This window comes from Nomia melanderi, chromosome 10 (assembly GCF_051020985.1).
Source record: "Nomia melanderi isolate GNS246 chromosome 10, iyNomMela1, whole genome shotgun sequence".
In the NCBI taxonomy this organism is placed as follows: Eukaryota; Metazoa; Arthropoda; class Insecta; order Hymenoptera; family Halictidae; genus Nomia; species Nomia melanderi.
The window spans coordinates 15,018,474-15,040,686 of record NC_135008.1 but is presented as its reverse complement, the minus strand read 5'-3'; the positions used below and the strand labels follow the sequence as shown (position 1 = coordinate 15,040,686).

At 36.3% G+C, this 22,213-nt stretch overlaps 1 protein-coding gene across 2 annotated transcripts in view; it reads right to left on the bottom strand.

The window, feature by feature from the left end:
- The window catches only part of LOC116428714 (zwei Ig domain protein zig-8), a 755,717-nt gene that overhangs the window by 556,413 nt on the left and 177,091 nt on the right, over positions 1-22,213 (bottom strand). The window lies entirely within an intron of this gene.

Here is a 22,213-nt window from a genome sequence, read left to right as displayed (position 1 = left end):
TAATTTAAATCTACATATTCATGTAGCTGAGAATATAGCGAAAAATCTCTTCTAGGAGATAATAAAAATCTAATAGACAATCTACAGATGGACAGTATGGCTACCAAATTTGAGTAGAATATAAAATTCCGTTGACTTGTACATCAATGCAGATTCGTTCTAGCCAAACGGGGGGGGGGGGGGGAATAAGGCAGAGAGCCAAAAATATTATTCAATTAGCTGATGAAACGAGCCAGAAATTCGTCAGACCGTACAGCCTATCTCGGCAAATTTAATTCATAATATCGCCTCACGATTTGTGACGAATAGGTGAAGCGCTGGCAGTAGCTGCGTGTCGGTTTAATTAAATAAGACAACTATCCTCCGAGACGGTGCAGTTTATCGGCTTTTAAAGTTGCGTTCCGTTTCCGTTCTGCTAACTCTTACCTCTTGGACTTACAATATTAAAAAAGGATTCAGTAGTATCAACTTTTAATTAACTCTTCTTCATACAATTGAGGAGGAAAGTAATAAAATATTATCATATATATATATGCGTCGAGTAACTTCGAAAATTCATATGATTATTTTTAATGGTTAAATATGTATGTGAGTAGTATCTAAGTATATCATTAGGTTTATCCATTAAAAGGCTATAAAAGCTTAGAACTTATTCCTGGATACAAAAATGAGTATAAGTTTTAGTGTAAAAGTTAAATAAAGAAATGATTTTTCATAAATAATTTGAGACTGTATATTATTATACAGTAAAAAAGAAGATAAAAAATAAGATAAAACTAGGAAAATATTAATTTCTTGAAAACTTAAATTTCACTACGATCAGTGTACCTACTACTAAATGCTACAAGTGCACAAATATATACAGTACATATACACACAACTACACTTCAGTCTTAGAATACAAAAGAATAAACTAGTAAAAAACACAATGAACAATACTTCAGAGAATGAAACTTTCAACCATTCTCAATGTCCAGCATCCAATAATTCATCGGGAATCGTTCCATTATAGTTATATCATGTCGTTGACAAAGACTAATTGTGCACAATAAAATAAGAATCTGCAGACTCACGTACATACTGTGTTCGCAAAGTTAGTACCGTCCGTTATCATTCCAACTTCACCAGAAAACAGGAAAGAAATAAAATTCTACAGTTTCATACAACCACTAAAATACTATTTACAACAATGTTCCACACAAAACAATTTCCCATAATTCACTTAACTACTTATTTAATCTTCCCCTTTCCTCTTCTACTTTTCTCGAACTCCGATCATTCACAACAAAGCTCCATCCAGTAACTACACGAGGACCCTATATATACGCTCCTCATTATCGAAGAACCCAAAGATTGTCCACCCTCGTCAAAACTACTCTTTATAGGTTCCACACGAACCCCTGAGGAAGTCCGCGTTTCGGAAAAACCCGTGGTAGTCGATCGAAGCTTGGTCACACGTCACTTCCCCTTCACGGGGTCAAAGGGCGGGCATATTTCAATCGACGGGGCACGCGAGAAGGCTCGGCCCGAAAGTTTTCGACCGGCTGGCAAACTCATCGGCTGATAAATACCGTTCGCACAGGGGCAGCGACGCACAAAGGAGGAAGAAAAGCAGTTACATGGCGCTCAGCAAACGGCGTATCATTTAAAACTTCCAGTCGACGACCCCTGACCCAGAAGACCCGCGAGACAGGGACTCGGCCGGCGATTCCGGCTCTCAAAGGAGCGCCATTATATCGGAACCTTGTTCTTTCTTTTTCCGCGTACCATCATCTTGGGAACCCAATCGGTAAACGGGGTGGTGAAGAGGGGAGCGAGGTATATCTCAGCTGGGTTCAGCCCGTTTCATCCACCATCGGTTCGTCATACTGTGCCCACGGGGCTTCGTTCAATTTGCGATCACCATCTCTCGCCCTCTGCCTCCCGGCTCGAGCCTTGTCGGATCGGCTCGGACCAGTGCTTCTTCTTTTTCACTTCCTCTCTTCCTTTCTCCTCCGTCCCTCCGCGTCGTCACCCTCAGCCGACAGTTCCTTTCGCATCGTTCGGCTCCTTAACGAGTACAGGTTTAATGCTTCGAGCGGTTTCCGTGGAGATATCGAAGTCATCGGGCAGAACGGCGCGGTCCCTTCCGGGTGTCCCCTAAGAGTCCACTTCTCGATAACCGGCGGAAGTTTCCAACATGCGACGTCCATTGCTCGGGAACGGAGATTCATAAGGGCTGATGGTTGAAGGGGAAGGGGAGAGGATAGAAGTCGTTCGAATAAGTTGCAGATAACGCAACTGGCGGTTGCCTATGGCGGCGAGTGGCGAACGATCGGATGGAAGTATTACGAGTTGGATTGTAAGAGATAAGATTGTCGCGTTTGTACTTTGCGCTATAGTTGTGAAGTATGTATTGGGGAATGTATTCTTTCGTTTTATTGGATGTTCTGATGAAGAACTTGTAGGTACAGTAGAATCTCGGTTGTCTGGTTAGGTTGGCTGTCTAGGTGGCCGGACAAATGGTTTGAAAGAACTTCTTTAAATATATTTGCGGATTTCGATCGTATACAGGATGTATGTGGTCATTGGGACAGACTATAATTTTGTTTCTGTTGGAGTTAGGAGAAAATCTGGCAGTCTTTATCATATTATAATACCTAGTATTTCATGAATGCATCGGTGCACTTGTAAAGTGCAAATGCTATTTTTCTAAATTAAACTCTATGTTCTTTCTACATAGATAGTTTTTAGATTTATGTAACAAAATATACAATTTTAAGAGAAACGTAATTTCACTTTATAATTGCATCAACGTATGTATGAAACAACTGATATTGTAGTATGATGAAGCGGGTCAAATATTGCAAAGCTTTCCTTTATATTTTTCTAACGTCAACGGAAACAAAGTTATAGCCTGTCCTAGTTACTAGATACATCCTGTATAAACGAAAAGCTTTCCATATTGGGAACGAAATGGAAACAAATGTTCACATACATAATCGAATGGGAACAGAACTAATACTTGATTTGAAGTCCCCAAATAACACTGTTTACAGAGAAAATTCGACAGTTAAATATTTATTGATTAATATTATATTATAAAATTTTAATTTAATAATAAATGTATATATACCATATATATGTATGTATGTATACGTATAAAGTAACATATAACTGCCGGCCAAAAGTTTGGAATCACTTGACATGTAACGCAACAAATTAAAAGTGATATATCTTATAAATATATAAAATAATAAAAATTATATATCTTTATATTTGACTAATGCACGTGAGTTCATGTTCTTTTTTCATAGACAAAAATTCCCCAATGAAAGTTTAAAAAACATGGAAGCTTCTATTTTAACCACTGTATTTGTCCCAAACTTTTAACCGACAGTGTACATACATACTACACTTTATTCAAAACTCTTTTGGAGTTTAAAATTGTATGAAGATGTGCTTGAACCATCTCGGGCTTACCCCATAATTCGTTCCGACTGTACGATTTTCGAGGGATCATTGACAGATAGATACGTAACCAGGCATCGGCAACCGTTCACCGCGAAAACAGCAATCGAACAGGGGGGATGCAGCTGAAGGGGTGAACAAACGTCGCGGCCATCTTCGAAACGGATGCAACTTCCGTGGCGAGGTTTCAATTATACGTCTAGTGGCCGCTTCAGTCTGTCGCTCAATTCAGCCGGAAACCGCGATGTCATTTCGTTCGGGGCGAATTATGAGCGGCTGGATGCCGGCGGAAGTGGCCCTCGGAATCCAACGGGATTGCAGCTAACGATGTTTCGAGCGCATCGATTCTCTTAACCCATTAACTTCTTAAAAAATATACCGCCGTAGCCTGTACGGGACAGGCGATGACGTGATCGGCTTAAAAATGAGAACTTCGAAAGCGATTCGGCCGATCGATTCGATTTTCGACGTAGCCGCGTCGCACCGGGACCGTTCGACCGAAAAATAAGAAGATAATGCCTGACGTTGTTACGCCAATATTTTTGTGTAATTCTCGGGAAGAATTACCCTCGCCCGGCGTTTCCGCATGCGGCAGAGCCACGGTGGCTGGCTTCAGATAATTTATTTAGCTAAGGAACGCCCGACAGAAAAATTCCTTGCGGCCAGAAGAGTAAAGAGGATTTCACTGCCTCAGAGGAATGAACTAAATTATAAGACGACACTGTAATTTTTCCTGCGCGTCTACCGCAGCTTGTAATTCAGTCTTACTTATTTTTAAATAGAAGTGTAGGCTAATCGTCTCGTAATTCCATAGGTTGCTATTAGGGGCGGACGGGCAGTCGGATGCATCGAGTTCTGAAGCTTCGAGGCGGAACGGAGGATTCAGACAGATCAGAGATCACGCGATGTTGCTGTACGAGAATACCCTTCTGTTAGAATTTGAACAATTTTCGGAAATGAAGATTCAATTTGAACTTGCATTTGATATGAGTGGGACTTTTTTAAGTAATTAAATATTCGGAAGAGATGAGGAAATTTTCATGTATATTATTTAGAATGAAGCATTAAAGATGAGACAGTTATTCGAAAAAGAATTTTGTACTGGTTTTCGTTACATTCACATTTAGCTGATAGAAAAAAACTGTTTTGCGCAGAAATGAAAAGGTAAAAGAATATCATTATTATTATTACTGCACTACTCATTATAAAAATTTACATTTCAACGAATTTATAAACACCAGAATCAATATGTAGCATTACTTTCTCGAGAATAAAATGATTTCAAAATCTAGGACACTCTTTACATTCAAGTATTAAAAAAAGCTACGACAAAATAGAAGTAAGTTAACCTAAATAACACACATTGACCGAATACTGAGATATATTTGATTTTCCTAATGAAAAACTGACGTGTATAAATATAAACACAGCATCCGAACATTCCTTCGCGCAGCAGTTTCCTCAACATTCCCCGCGAGCCAGAATATTCAACAGAAATATCCAAAATTGGTTCAAAATCAATTACTCACCAACAATCCTCGTATAACAAAAAACCCTTGATGTTACTTTCAATCATCGATTTCTCCGTTCTTTCGTTTTCAAGCCTCGCAGGGAAACCATTTCGTTTTTCGCGGCGCGCAGCGAATCAATGCAACCGCTTCTCGTTTGAAAAGGAAACGGGGTCGAGAAAAAAGACTACGGTGAAAAGTGGAATCCTTGAGAGAGAAAGGAAAAAACGAGAGAGAAAGAGAGACAGAGGGACAGAGAAAGAACCCTTCCTCGCTCGGCTCTATTAAATTAACAGCATTAATCCTTCACGGTTGAACTATCGAGCGGGGATAAGTGTTCGGCTGTGGGCTCACAGTGGCGCGGCTTGACTGGCTACGGCATTGTTTGCCTGCACATTCTCTCGTTCGCCTTATCTCTATGTTGACTGTGCAAATTAATTTCCCCGTAAAAGGGTTCGGCGCAATGAGGGGCTACAAAGTGGGCTAATTTTCTGCGCGACGGTCACCCGGGCTAAACGGTGAACTCACTCAACGCGATTCGTGGCTCGGCGATCAACCATATTGCAATTTCCTACCTCTCCTTTCCGGTCACGAAACTACACCTAAATTGCTTCGCCGGAACGCGTCTCGATTTGTATGTAGAATTTTTGGAATGCATTACTTATACAAGTTTACAAGAAACGGAATATCGTAGCCTGCGTGATTGATGAATCTCTTCGAGCGTTGCGTGTTTATGGCTCCCCGAAGGAAAAGAACAGACGTTTGGAATTCCTCCGAAGTATTAATAAATATTTCAGATTCTGCGCATTTTCAGTTAGCGCACACTAGTTCACGCAACAAACCATTGCTCCTTTTTCAGTACTATTGGATAGGAACGTTAAAATGCCTGGTAGAAAATATTTATATCCAAACATAATGTAAAATACACTCGTATCGCTGTACTTGGAAAAAAAGTACACGGTGCTACAAACATAGTACTTTTTCAATCATCTGTCTTCCAATGTTTGTAGAATCGTGTAGTTTTTGCATTTACAATGAGACGGGTGCATTTTACCTTATGTTTGGTATGGATATTTTCTATCTTATTTTAACACGTTGAATGCTATGGTGGTCACTGGTGACCCTCGACCAAATCGAATTAAGTTAACACTTCTGTGTTGTAAATAATGCTACCTAATACGACATCATTCAGCTAGGTCAACGTACTATAATAATAATGCAATTGAATCAAATGATTTAATATTATATTTTTTCCATTTCGTGTATTTTACTCTGTGAAATTGTGCGGCATTCAACGTGTTAAATGAATGCATTTATTAAACGGGATACTCCAACGTTTTTCCGTTGCACTTCCAATATTTAATGCCTTAACACTGAAATTATCAGATTGATTAACAAGATCCATTCCTGATTTCTTCTTCTACAATTATTGAGAAGATGCAAGTGTTTCTAAGAAAAATGACTAAATAAACTGATTTAGTAATATACGAACTAAAATATAATCTAAGAAAAATCTCAATAAATGTACACTTATAAAATTTCCAAAAGAATAAAAGGAAGCTAATTCGACTGCTCGGTAGTTTTAACATTACTTACAAAATCTGTAGTAAAAGCTAATTCATTCATTGTTATTCTAATATATTCATTTATTGTTATAAATTAACAGTGTGTTTATACCAATTTTCTCACAATCGTAGAACAAAGAGTAAATGCGTGATGCAGGTAAGCGTGTAAATTAGAAGTTTCGTTGTTAAAAGATGGAATTTTATCCGAAATGATCTCGTCCCAAGCGTGAGCAGAGGAACGTAACCGCACGCGTGTTCGCGCAGCTCTGTTTCACGCTATTCTAGATTTAACCGGAGATTGTAGGGTCTGCTGGCCTCCTTTCAACCCTTCCTCGAGCGTCGCTTCACTCTTCCGTCGTGTGTTGCGAGAATATAAATAGCGAATTTAGCGTTTTTGAATCGTTTTCGCGGGGAAAACGCCGTTAGTATAATGCTTTCCGGGGTTACGTACGGGATGCAACGTAAGCAGCGCCGGAAGCTACACAGTACTGTTTTTGAACTGGCTGAGAGATCTCGATCGCAGACTGGAGAAACACGTGAATGGCGTTTTCCACGGTTATTAAATTCTGCCTCGGGCAATGAAATTTCGTCAGATTGCAAATTTCAAGGAAATTGTTAACAAATCTTTTTAATGTTCCCAAGATTATGCATTACTTTTAGTTAGAAATATTATTGCAAATTTTGGTTAAAAAAATTGAATATATGAATAATCAGTTTTTGGATATCTTAACTCTTTTGTCCCGAATAATAAAATGCCTACATAATGGAAAATTGTACCACACGGGAAGTTTGTTTATAGCTAATAGCTTAAGTGCTAATCATCTGTCAGTACATGTGTTTTGCTTAAACAGTGGGCAGTCCTAAGTTTTTTTCCACAAAATTCATATTTAAAAAGATACATATTCAGGGACGAAACGGTTAAGCATACGCAAGCCTATAAATCTGTTTAACCCCTTGCCCTATGATTTATCTCTCAACTATGATCGGTACAACTAATTTGTCAGTAATAATTCATTGAAAAAAAGAGAAAATTCTAGGTATATTCTATGCCTATGTTTGCTGTACAGTATAGTAATTGATTACAGAAGAAAAATAATTAATTTAAATTCAAAAGAATTGAATAATATTTTTGCACGTTAAATCCTGTTTCAATTTGTCACCGCGAGTCTGCCATGTTATTATACGACAAGGGCTTAAAGCAAAGATGAAAATTTGATTAATTTCAAATTCATAGATTTATAATATAGCTTGGTCAAACCATAACACCCTGGGGACAAGTAACGCACTATTAGTTTTACATATTTAAAATCAACAGTTGAAACTGAAGGATTTTATTACGTAAACATTGAGAGATCAATACACAGTTTTCTTATTTTGTACTATTTAAGAGTCCGCCATCTAATTTATTTTTCCATGGAAAACATTACCAATGCTTCCGAAAATCCCCGTTAACAAAGGTTAAGGATCACCAGCAAATTATATACAAAATATCATGAGACGAAATTTCTATACTTTCAATGTAAATATTTTCCGCCGTAATTACTAGAACATAAAACTTTCAATTTTCCCCCAATTTCAATTCAAGTATCTTTTTCTCAATTTCGTGATTTCAGTTCAATGCTTGCGCTGACGTTTTAAATATTAACTTACGAAAAATCCCGCAGTCGCGCTCCACCAAGCCGTACGTGTTCATGGCACCGTGAACTTACCTGAAAACAAACAGGAAGTCTCATTATGTATTCAACGTGCGAAACATTCAATAATATTTGCTAAGTACCACCCATTACCGAAGCAACGATATTCATAAAATAACATCTGCTGAAAACAGACCTACATCGCGGTTCGAACGCGGCCAATCGAAAAAATACGTCGTTCCATTTTTAGAACTATTTATCTTTCTCAAAGAGGTAAATGGAATACAATTCCGCGTTACGGGGCAAAAAGAAAAATCTATCATTTTTCTTATAGGAGGCTCCGAAGCTCGGTAAAACGGGGTCTCCATTAAAACAGTGAAAAACATAAGAGAGCGAGGGAGCGAGAGAGAAAGAGAGGAGGGCGCAGACTTCACAACAAATACAATTTTTAATTGAATTCGATAATAGATAGATACCTCCCCCGTGCGGTGCCTCCGTCGTTTTTTTTTCACTTGAACGATCGCAGTTTGCCCCAGTTCTTTGATTCAGCCCCGCGGAGACCGCAATATTCTGTTGACTCTCTTCCAGCCGAAACGTATTCAATTCGCCGCTACTCCGCCATTTATTGCGTCCAAACTTATTGTCAACAGAGTATCCGTCGACCTTATTACAGTGAAAATGCCGCTCGGTCTCGGAACTTCCGGCGAAGGGCACGAATTGAAAGAAACTTCCCTTCTATCTTTCGCCCGGTCGTATCGGTGTAAAGTCGTCGAGTAATTAGAGTGTGGGAGAGCTCGTTATTTCTTGCTTTCACGCCGGCGAACTTCGGGCACGCTGGAATTTCTTGGTCGCGCGCCGAAACTACGCCGACAACAGCTTTTGTGCGCGCGGTGCGGCGCGGCGTCGCTCGCGTGCAGATTGCACACCGCGACGAGCTTTCGGTTGGCGTGTTATTTCGGCTGTGTTAATATTTCGCGGCTGGAACGCTCTGCACACTTTTTTTTCTTTAGGTGCAGAGGTCGGCTGCGTTCGGGCTTGCGAAACAGACGTCACCTTTAATCGTACGGGCTCGGCGGAAATTGAGTTTCCGAGCTTTTTCGTGCGCCGCGAATGAATTAATTTTACGACCGGATATTTATTAAGCGGCCATAAACGTATGGAACCGAAGGGAATGATTATGTGTGATCCATTTATTGTCTGTGTCGAATTTAACACTAAAACTACCAGACGGGTCAAAATGTCCCAATCCTGATGTTTTCTTTTTGCAATTTTTAAAAAGATAACAGATGCTTCTTTGAGAAATGGTGTTTCCAGCATAAAAGGTTAATACAATACCGTGAAGTATATAAATACGAGTACGAAATACTCACGAATTTTTGCTTGGAAAATTGTATGTGCATTTAAAAAGGTTGTTTAACCCCTTGTCCCGAATGGTAGGTACCACGAACATTTTTAATTACCGGAAAGCTAGAAAACGACTAGATAAAGGGAAAATTATACCACAAGGGGATCTTTACTTATAGTTGACATCTTAAGTGCTAATCAGCTGTCATTACTTTTGTTTTGGTTGATCGATGCGCAGCCGCAAGTTTTTTCTCACAAAATTCATATAGAGAAGAGTACATATTCAGGGACGAAAGGGTTAAACGTGAAATCGGACGCGATTCATATTTGAAAATAAATGGTCAAGTATTCTTTTAATAGTTATGGTAAGAGCTGTTGACCAATTCGAATTTTGTTTAAGAATTTTGAAAAATAAATGGCGGTAAAAGGAAATTTGTGTTAAACGAATAATTATGCTTTTCTTAAAGAAGGATTAAGTGTAGTTTGTTACAACTAAACTGAGATTTTGTGGTTTAAGGTAGGTGGAATTTCTTCCGTTATTTTTAGAGCATAATATAGATTGAACATTTTAGAGTAAAGCTTAATTGAGGGGATAGCGTTTTGACCTGCATGTATATTTATGCAAATTACATGGCATCGCAATTAGACTGCGGATGTCCGCAGAGTTTTGTAAAAACCAGAATTAAAGAAGATTTTACATTTCACTTATTATAGGATTTTCGTAATTTAAATAAAGAGTAAAAAACTTTGTTACTCTGCGTTGAAGCTTTCATATGATTTTCTTTTGCACCATTGCACACGATTTAAATGCATAAAATTCACGGTCCAATTGTATCATGTATTCGTAATGTAATTCCTCGACATCGGGAAGTATTCCAGATAAATTTGCGAACAAAATATTGTATAAAAATTTGTTACCAGAAGATACTAAAACATCACAGCGTATATAAGCGCGTATTTTCAATGCAAAGTGCAATTGCAGGCGTCGAAGGAATTATTTTTCGCAAATAAAAATATTTGTTTTATCCCCAACTTTTTTCCACAAATATAATTACACTACTGTCACACAAACAATCCATACAATTACCAACAAATCTATCTTCCAAATCAACAACGTACAACTAAATTATTAAATTATACGAAAATTGTTTTCCTCAACTTATTTCCACAAATGGACTTAAACCACTGTTACAATGTACAGTCCACAGAATTACCAATAAATGTATTATTGAAATCTACATAAAACTAATAAGGGAAACTTTTCAATCAGCACACGCCGATTTTGATGAAACTTTCGTGGGACATAGTTTTCAAGAAAATATTCGACACATATTATTTTTTTATTAGCCAACATCCAATCCACTTTGAACGGCTGAAACCACCCCTCAAAGTTGAAGGTTGAAAGTATATTTTCAAAATAAACAAAAATAAACAATTTAACCTTCTTTTCTATACCCCACAGTTTCAGAGATGTTGTAAAAAATATATTTCCAACTCGCAACTTTCAGGGGTGTCTTTACTCGTTCAAATTTCTTTGTTGAAAAAAAACATATGTGCTAAATACTTTCTTAAGAACTATGTCTCATACAAGTTTCCCTAAAATCGGCGTGTTCTGGTTGAAAATGTTCCACTACAGTAGGACCCCATACAACGTGATTAAAAAAATCACCAATATATAACTATGAAAATGAGGTTTTCTATATGAAACTAATACAAGTACAGGCTCAACTTACCACAACTTGGACCAGTGTACAAAATGAAAATATCATGCTAAAATCGTAAACGTGATACCCTGTAACATAGAATATTTGAATCGCGTTGTAGGGGGTTCTACTGTATGAAGAGGCTCAGTATTCTCAGCAAGAAATCTATGAAACGGTAAGTAATGATTTTCCGAGGACAGAGTAGAGGCCTCGGTGAATTCCGTTATCAATTTCTCGATAGTTTCTCGCACGGATGGCCAACAGCGCTCCGTGGATACTCTTTGACGGAAAATAAGGGCATCTCGGAGCACGCATATTGATGCTCGTAAGCACAATGTATCTCGCTCTCATCCCTCGCGATATGAATAATGCATAGTCGTGACTCTTATACCGTCAAAGTGGTGCGAACGAAGTTCGAACGGTAGCGCGCCCCCGGCCTGGCCCTCCCTCTTCCCTTGTGCAAGTTTCCGTTTCAGATATATCAATCCAACAAGTGCGGCCTTAGATAGTGTGCGAGCGCCCGGCGTATTATCGGGCCGCAGCGCCGGCGTAATAACGAAATGCAACCGCGCTTTGTGTGTCGCGAAAATATCTCTGAAAACGGCGCATGCTCCGAAGAGACTTCTTTCTCGCGTAAAAACTCACCGGCGTGACGCCGCCATGATACTGAAAAATCGAACGCGAAGTAATATCAAACTGGGTAATGGAGAGTAGATGTACTGTACGCAATTCATCTTTTTTATTCTTTTCCCCTGGGCGAATTCAATTGTTCCTTGATCAAATATTCTTTGTACCCCTCTGACAATCTACTTTTTGTTTTCGATGATGGAAACGTTTGGTGAATCCTTTCGTTGCGTAATTACACTTTTCTGTGATTGCTCGTTTATTTAGGTATTTGTGAAATTGGTTTGATGCGAAAGTTTTTGACGGTTTCTTATAAGAAATAAGAACAGTTTTTCAAATATTTCTATTGACATCAGACTTTGCACACAAATTTGTTATAGGACGTTGGAAATTGTTGTAAAAAGTACCACATTTTAAAAGATTATAATAATAAACTCTTATTATAATACTAATAAATAAAATAAATATAAAATGCTAAATTCTACCGCTGTAAGTTACTTTAATTTATTTACCTAAAAATAAATACAAATTTACACCCGTCAGCATCGAAAATAATTCGAGTGCAACGGGTTAATATAATTTCCATTAGTTGATATTACTCTGTCTGTCTCTCTCTCTCTCTCTCTCTCTCTCTCTCTCTCTCTCTCTCTCTCTCTCTCTCTCTCTCTCTCTCTCTTATCTTTCTATAAGGTTATTTATTTCACCATTGTAACAGTGTTGGGATTTCGAAGAGAAAAAACTCAAGATTTTAATTTCTATTTGGTTGTGTAGTAATATTTTTGTTTTGTACGGTTAATATCGTGAATGCGCTAAGTTATATAAGAAGTCACATTTTAATCTATAAATACAATTATTTATGGAACTATTGGTTATTTGAAGTATTTCAACTGTAATTTTATTTCTGTTTTGAAAAGATTTTGAAAGAATAAATTGATGCGTTTAGTGTATACTTATTCAAACATAATCATATCACCTCTTTTTTACGTCGATCGATCAGCAGGTCATTCTTTACAAAAATGTGTTGACCTATCTACGTCGAAAACCCATCAAAATAGAGAAAATTGCATTTATTTATTTATTGAAAAATGCGACACTCTTTTTTTCTACATAATAGCCCGTAAAAATATGAATTTTTATGTTACATAGCCTAGTTTCAAGTTACATATCGCTTGCCTTTGTTTGGACGAAAATGAATACCTTCACTGCCGAGTGCAGTGGATAACAACTAAAAATGAGACGTAAATTAACAGTGACAACATTACGATTTCGAATTCCTTTTCAATTTATTAGCAAAAACTTTGCTAAGGACGTAGCGTGAGTTAAATCTCTGCCTCTATTAGTCGCAAACTACGTCACTGTCGGTGGTCGTACTGACCTAATCTACTCACGCGCGGCTATAGTACTAAAGACTCGTCTAGTAGTTTGGACAGATTCATAATCGTTAATAACTTAGATTCGAACCCAGAACTCTAATTTCATTACTCTCGATTGCATCTACCTTTTCTGGCTCAAAAAGGATTTAGAGTTGAAAGTATTCCAGCTTCATACAGATAAGTGTAATTATTAACTATTGAACACCATGCTGAATTCACGTGATTCTCCATATACTATTATACTTCCATATACTTACGAATGCTTGTAAAATAAGTCACATAATTTTCTACAACTACAAGAATAACAATTAAGAAAAAGATAAAAATATGCATAATATTTGCATTTAGAAAATAACTAATATCTTCCCATTTCGAAAATATTTTGTGCAGTTCAAAACATAACGGTTCAGTGTACAACAAAATATTAAAGTTGCGTGCGCACGACATCCAAAATGGCTGACAATTCATTTTCACGATATAAAATGCTTATATAAGTAATCCTCATTTTTACCTATACCAATAACAAACAAAAATCATGCAAATGACAATAATTTCATTTCAAGTCATAACCTGAGAACATCAGCTTTTTGGAACGTTCTTGGTCCCCCTTTTGGTCACTGTCAATTTCATGAAATCTGCCAAGCTAGCCGTTTAACGCCGCGCCGGTTCGTGGCGTGCTTGTGTTTCTTGGAGCGGGGGCCGCTTGAAAAATACGAGCACGCTGGTCTCGTAATTAACCAGCCGGAAAGATTAAAGAGGTTGGAAAGCCCTTTTCCCTTGTTCCTTTGTGACATAGCTGCAGGACGTTGCCTCTTATTTGGGTACCCCGATGCTGGAGAGAACACGAGCCAGACCTGATTCCGCGAGCGTTTCTCGCCTCCCTTCCCCCACTTTCTTTAGCTTTCCCCTAAACCCCTTAAGGTAAGCCCACACTGCGTCTTCCTTCAGCTTATTTTATTCTTCCCGTGCTTCTCTAGCTGTTGGCGAAGGAATGATATAGCGATAACTGAAAGTAGAAGTACTCATAGCGGAGCGTGTAGACACGAGATCTCCTTCTCCGTGCCTCTTTACGAAACAAACTCTTAAAGACATCGAGGAAATTCAATAACGTGATATTTCTTTTAGAAAGTATACTCTTCATGTAATAAACATAATGAGGTTACAAATGGCTACGAAATATCACAAGCTGGATATTTGAATGTTGAACATCAGGTACACGTATATAAATTGATTAACTCGTGACAGGATTATAGTATTTCAAAATATTTGGAAATTTGTATTATCATACGAAATTATTTCATAGTTACATAATCGAAATATAGTGATTATAATTAGACCACGGATATTTATCCAAATATAGATTTTTCGATATAGTTTCATGAAAGCAATATATTTGCAGGTGAACAGTTGATAGTAGAAAAATTAAAGCAGGTGGTCTTATTTTCGAGAAATTAAATATAAATATGAGTAAATTCATAAAGTCCATAAATGATCTTTAATTAGACGATAATATATCTGACAATATGCAAAAATGTAAATAATTCTGTTTTCATTTCTATTTGTTCTATTTGTTATAATTTGATATATATATTTCCTGTTTTATTATAATATATTAAAAGTTCTTTTCTCTATATTAAACCAATATTGATAATCTAAGTACAGTTATTTAACCTAAGTATTACCAAAAAGTTATCTGTCGATTAAGGGTTAACTAGGATGAGATATACCAAAAATGAACATAGTGTAAACTTAGCGTTAGAAACTTCATGGATTTCTCCTGAAACTGAGTGCGTAGCTTGAATCGCTATACGAATGCACCCGTGGGAGAACGAAGGACCTCTTTCTTACGGCGACGAAAACTTGCTTCGGCCATTCAAGGCGTTATCGGGGCCCACTAGACCTAACTAGGCCTTACCCTACGACTCGGGGGCATGCAGAATTTCCCTGGTTTCCTTTCCCCTTGCTCGTCTATTGTCTCGTAAAATGGGGAGGCTGTACAATTCCACGCCTCTCAACAAAAGAAACACGAATTCGTACCCGCAGTCTTCTCCACTGCTCCTCTTTCTGGAAATACTGGGATCAAGGTATTTTCAATGGGAAAACAAGTGTTTTTATCAAGCGGCATTTTAAAGGAACTTTATAGTATAGTTTTACTCAGCCTTTCGCTCGAGGTTGAGGCGAGTCCTATAGAAAGTTTACGTTTCCTTCTTTAATATGATTCCTCCGTGATATTTTTCGTTGAGAATTTGTTGCATCTACAAGCCAGATGTACTAGTACTACGTAAAGATACCAAAAAACCTTTTCAAGTTTACATTTCAATTACTTTCTACTGCAATTTCTATTACTATTTATAATTACGAGTTCTCTATTTTTGGGTATTTGAGGGTAATGAAATTAAAGAAATTGGACGTCTTAGAAATGTGTTTTTATTGATTATGAGGATTTATGCCATTGACGAAATGTTGGCTACATCATCGTTCCTCGTGCATCGTTGAATATTACTTTCATTATTTTTTAGTTCGACCTGGTCAATATGTCCATATTCATTTATTAAGAATAATACCGTTTTTATAATCAGAGGCAAATATAAAAGAGTGTTTTTTACAATTTAATAACAGTAACAATAAACGTCAAAAATTACCAGCTAAAAACTCAACTGCATATTCAAACAACGACAGAAACACTAGACTCTATATAATGTTACATTTCATTCAATTTTTATTTCGTTACAACGTTGAATTTCGAACGAATATTATTCAACGTGAAAAACTGAAATACACTCTGACTAATTTCCTAAAATAAATATATTATAAAACAGAGAACATATAATTCTTCCTCGTAATTTTTCGAATAAAATACATCGTTATTAAAAATTCCAAAACAATTATTGCACAAACAGTGAGAATCTCTCGCTCACTGTTAATTTAATACAGAACATTTTCTTTCCATGTATTCATTGTTCAGTACCTCTGTATATCGACCAAAATAGAGTACTCCTAAAAAGGAACAAATAAACTAAACATAAACCAGTCACAAAATTTCAAATGATTCCCCCGGTGATCCTCCGAGAATTTTACGCAAAATTGCGAGGGGTAACTTGAATTCGCCGGGAAATGTTTGAAAAAAGAAAGGGAAGAAACGAGAAACAGCACGGACCCTGAGACAAAGAGAAAGGGAAAAAAGGCACGGTTCGTTGAAGTAACCGAAATAAAGGCAGCGGCTGTTTTCTTTTTCGTTTTCCCGTATTCGTCCGAGGGAAAATATTCCAGGCGTGGTATCTTAACTTGCGAAACTCGAAGTACAGGATTAATTGCGGCTTTCATTATCGGCGTTCTACTGACAAAGCCAGACGCGCGTCACGTCTGCGCCACAGACACCGGTATATATTTTGCGGCAGTAAAATGAGCCGGCTGTTTCAAGTCAAAGGCTGCGGTTTGTGGTTCGGTGCAAAGGAAACGAACGCGCCTGTTAAATGCTCGTCGGTGGAACTCGCGAAAATTTTCGGGGTGATTTCTGTTTAACCATTTTTTTAGCGGCGTTTCGCGCCACGCGTTTCTCGTTCTCGGTCAACGCAATGTGCTCTCCGAAATTCCGCACATTTCATCGGATTCCATACGATGAAAATGTTACTGAGTACGATACTGACAAGATCTACTGATGGTTCCAATTAATTCTTTATAATATGAATAATGATGAAAGGCGTTTTTCGTGATCGGATGAATCGTGGATGTTTTCAGGTATCGTGATCAAATAAACTAATCACGATATGTTTATTTTATATTTTACATTATCGCACTCCAGGCAGCTGCAGGGTTATTTTTACTCAGTTGTATATAAGATAAAAGCACCAATAATTGATCTGGTATCAATAGTTGACCATTTTTTAGGAAAACGTAAAAAATAAGGTTTTTGAAACTAATAATTTTTCGATAAAGGCGCGATAGATATGCTGATGCATCTACCGACTCAACTCTGTTTCTTACCGAAACACTTTTACCTAAATTAAATTGCTTATTGTAAAAACTAACAATTTATTTTATTGCCATTGGTTGTGCGTCTCCAATTTCCAACATGAAATTAACTTATTTCCATTTATATTTGTCCTTTTACTTGTAACTTGTCATAATCATTGTAAATAAACGATATTAAAATAATCACCGTTGGTGTTTCTGGTCTTACTATAAATGGTCAACTAGTAACTAACATATGGTCAACTACCAATTGTCTCGTTTTGAAGAATGGCACAATTTCTAAAGCAAGTAATGAATTTTCAAAAATGTGTATAAAATGTGGGTAATACAACTATTTAAAAATTTTTGCTTTATTACATAATATAAAAAGTTTAAACAGCATTGTCACTCATAGAGTCTCTCTATTTAATAAAGGTGCAAGCGTTTACTATTATTCACACAGCAAATTTTTCTTAGCTGGTTAACTATTAGTGCTTTTACCTTAGTACAAGATGCATAAGTATGTACAAAATTTATATGTCATAATCATATAACATTATACATACAACTACTTTATGTACTAGTTGATCTTAATTGTAATATATATATATATATATATATATATATATATATATATTTGTGATATTTTGAACAAATATTCCTCTGAAAACACCGCTAATAACAAATCTTTGCTATGGGCCACTTTAAGTGTCGAAGCACCCGTCTTCCGAGGATTAAATAAACTTATATAATTGTATTTAATATAAAGTATTACAAATACATATTATCATATATTTTATATAAGGGTGTGAAGAATATATACGAATATTTGTTTACGTAACACTTTAACAACAAAAAAAACTTTATTTAATTATTTACAGGATCTTCTCATAAGTCACTGAACACTTGAAACAGTAAATGCAAAATAAGAATTAAAAAATGTTTAACTAATTTTAACACTAGAACTGCCGTACCTGTCGAAATGAATGGTTTCAAATTTTTGTTTCGAAATTATTGATATCTTAAAATCATGGCATATTCGAAATGATGCAGACAATAAATAGTTTCACCTGAATACTATAATGAATGTCTGAAGATACTGAAAATCATCTATTGTTACAATTATTATAGGGATTGCATATTAATCGTATTAAATGATATGATCGTGTTAAATAACTTGATGTCTGAAATTATATGCGTCTGTCAACCACTGCATAAAGTGAAAGTAAAACAAGTCTGCCCTTATTTCTCAAAATACATCATTTCGCTATTTATAGCCTCCTAACCTCAAGCTTTTAACCCCATCAATTCCAATACTGATCAATAAAATAAGATGCATGTGCAACTGCATCCTGCGAGAACTACTTTCCATTAAAGTTTCGTTAAAACCGGCGGTTGTTAACACATTGTTAACCGGCCACATGCCTAAACGTTGTTGACCGATCACAAATTAACTCGTATTTACACTTACATTAACCATTTCAATTTTTGAAACGCGGAGCAACGTAGAATACTGCAAAATCAAAATGTTCAAAGTTATCTAAAAGATGTTAGCAAAGTTTCATTTTAATTCATTATGTATAAATACAGTATATTGAAGTTCATTTAGATTATCTCACTTTCATATTTAATCACGGAATAATAACCGGTGACATAGAATAGTTTCTGCATAAAATTGCCAGTTAAAACGTGTTAACACCAAACGTACTGCAACCAGTCAAATGACTGGTCTTAAAATTTACTTTAAAATTCTGCATTTTTCTCGTATATTCAACTTTATATCAATTCTTGTATCGTTGGATCAATCAGTTTCTCAATGTCTGTCCTTCCTTCTGTTTCTGTTTCCACTAAAAAGAATATTTCGTCCAATTTCTTTACCATTATTTCATAACCAATCATTTGATTAGTCACGGTAGAAATAGGTAGATATAAAGTGCCGGTACGTTTAGTGTTAAGGCACGAATTTTCTTGTTGCCACTGTGAATTACAACAAATGCAATTGAATATCAACATAATGAAGAACGATTGTCTTGTGGGCAAGCCGCAGTCACTGAGAGGAATCAAGAAATGCTATCGACTTGGTACGCGGATAAGTGGCGTGAAGCTTTAAGGAGCGCACTGGAAACTTTTCATCCGCGAACGATTCGACAACAAGGCCATGGAATGTCACGCTGCTGCAAGATCCGTAACGTATCAGATGTTAGTTAGGAAATATTATTTTTTTCTCTCTTGCAGAGTCATAGCGCCTGCCCTTGTAAATTTAATGTCCAGAAAATGTCGGAGCGCGGCGTTTTACTCTTTTAATTTTATTTTCCGCCGCCGCGATGAAGCGACCACGGATGTGACACATCCGGCGGAGGAATGCGTCACCGTCCGGCGCGGCAACGTCGAAGAAAAAAGGGGCGGCGATACCAAGGCTGGCAAAACGAGCAAGAACGAGGAGCACTTGGTGTATACGCCTCTTCTTCGCGTCCTCGAAACCTCTTGCCTCTTTTTAAAAAGCGATCTTCCCGAGAAGGTGTAGTAATATATAAATTTTCCTTCTCGCTGTCAACGGGAAGCGGGAATTGGGGCGAATCGCAGATCGAAGGTTTAATCTACTGACGTGCATCGCCGTTCGAACTTGAGGGAAATTATTCGTGCCGCGGACGAAAAGCCGGAGATTAAGTTCGAAAACTTTCTTGGGCTTCCGAGAGACGTGTGACTTTGATTATGGAAATTATAAGGGATTATCGGCAAGGGAGAATCAGAGTTCGGTGGGAACGAGTTTTTCGGGTAATATTTATCGACACAAGGGATTGATGCACAGGAGTTCAAATTTATATTTATATAAATTTAATTTCTTTGCATGTTCGAAATACACGCTTTTAATTATAAACAGTCTCACAAGTTTCTTTTAATGGCTTTGTGTAAGTTCTTATGGAAGACTATGTTTATTTTTAAATACTTCTGACCAATGAGTGAAATGTAAATTAATATTATTTGTAACAGTGAGAAGAATGTTATTTTGGTTCAAAAGTTCAAATTCGTGATATAGAATTTATTTGATGGAAAGTAATAAATTTTGATCAACCACTCGCGCAGTATATCATTGCTAGAAAATGTGTTCATATATCAACAAACAAAAGAAAAAAATTACAGAATTCTTTTATTTTTTATTAAGATATATTAATATATTAATAAATTTAATACACTCACAGCCGAAAATGGAACTTTAAGCTTATCCATTAATAAGGTTGCACGTAAAATTTACTTTAATTCAGTCAAACATTATAATCTTTTATTTGAATACTTTATGAAAGAAATTCTTTTGAAAAATTTGGATTGTAAAATTTTCCGTTGGTCCTACTAAAGGTCTTCCTTCACCGTGTCATAGAATTTTCATGTTCTTGGATCTTTATTCGTTTAGATGAAAAAGAAGCGATGGCTCTGCTCATTTTAAGTGTTTTCGGGTAATTTATTACGTGGTCGAAAAAAATTACGTAAAAGTTTCTCCGGAATCTCCTGAAAAGTGTTCCGGGAGACTCCTTTGAGACCAGGTATCATAATAATTTCCAAAGAATTTTTTATAATGGAAGTCAGTGGGAACCGCTCTACTTTCCACGGCTGTAAGGCGCGAAGTATGAAAAGTGGTTCCAGGGAACGGAAGGACGACCGCGCGGAGACAATCTATTAAGTCGTCGAAAATGTTTGTGTCGCCTCGGAGACTTCAACGCCTGTTTACTCTCGTAATAAATGTTCGTTGCGTTCGAGAGTCAACGCGCGTCCCTATACTTCACAGTTAGCTTCTTACAGACTTTATATTATGCTCATAACACGTCGTGAAAAGTTATCGTATTCAACCATAAATACACTGGAGTAGGCACTATTAATAAAGTAGAAATTGTATTTAGAAGTTAAATTACTAAAATATTAATTTCGTTCTTGTTCACGTTGTACATGAAAATATTTAAAAATGTTATTGTTAGAAATGGAAGAATTACTGGAACAAAACAATATCTATTAAAAATTATTAACTGTTGATCTGTTACACGGATTGTCGAATTTTTGTTAAATAAGATATGATAACAATAGAGTGAAGAAGTTTCTGACAAATAAATAAGAAAATGAGAAATGGTTAGAGGATACCGGTAAACATAAAGCTTGCATTTAATGATTTCTTCTCGTAAAAAATATTTCTTGCAAATAGTAATAGATGAATAAAGTAACGTAGGAATTAATACTTAGCGATGCTTTTTCCTTAAAAAATTTGTTGTTCAAATAATAAAATTCAGTAAAACAAATAGGGGCAGTAAATTATAATTTTGAACGAATTAAGATCTATGCGATTTAGAATTACTCAAAGTTGGGAATTACTTATTCGGTGAGAAGAAAACTTGGATTCTTTTACAGAAAATTGCAAATACATATTTCACCCTTAGTTATTATTATTTTAAATAATTATATGTACTAATTGAAAATATTATTCAATTTTTAATTATTTTAAATGATCGCTTCGGACCCCTTCAGGTACTTTTCCTACAAACTATTTTTTTTAACGATGATTTCAATGACATATTTAATAACAAAAGCAGATTAATTCACAGAATTCCAAAAAAAGTAAAAAAGCACCTAGAAATATACAAAGATTCATTTTTCAACGATAAGAATGTGTAAAATTATTATTCTTAATACTGAAAGAATTTCTTCTAATGTCTCATTAAATTTTCGCTGATTTTAATACATTATTATACGTCTTCATGTCATGAAACTGTGTAAATGCGTCTCTTTGTTTTTCTAATTCATCAATCACTGAAATTCGTTAAAAAGTCGGAAATTTGTTCTACTTAAATACTTTATCTATGAACTGAGCATATCAGTTACAAAAAACTGGAATATTCTTTAACGTTCTAAAAACATTTTTTAACGTCTTCATTACTTACGAAGAAGTTCAAGATATGATTCAAGATCTATGTTTCATCCAAAACTTGCTGCTCATTGGGTCGTTCACCTAACAACCAACGGCAAGTGGCGTCTGATATTAGGAAAGCGATCCTCTTGAATAGACGATTAGGCGCAGAA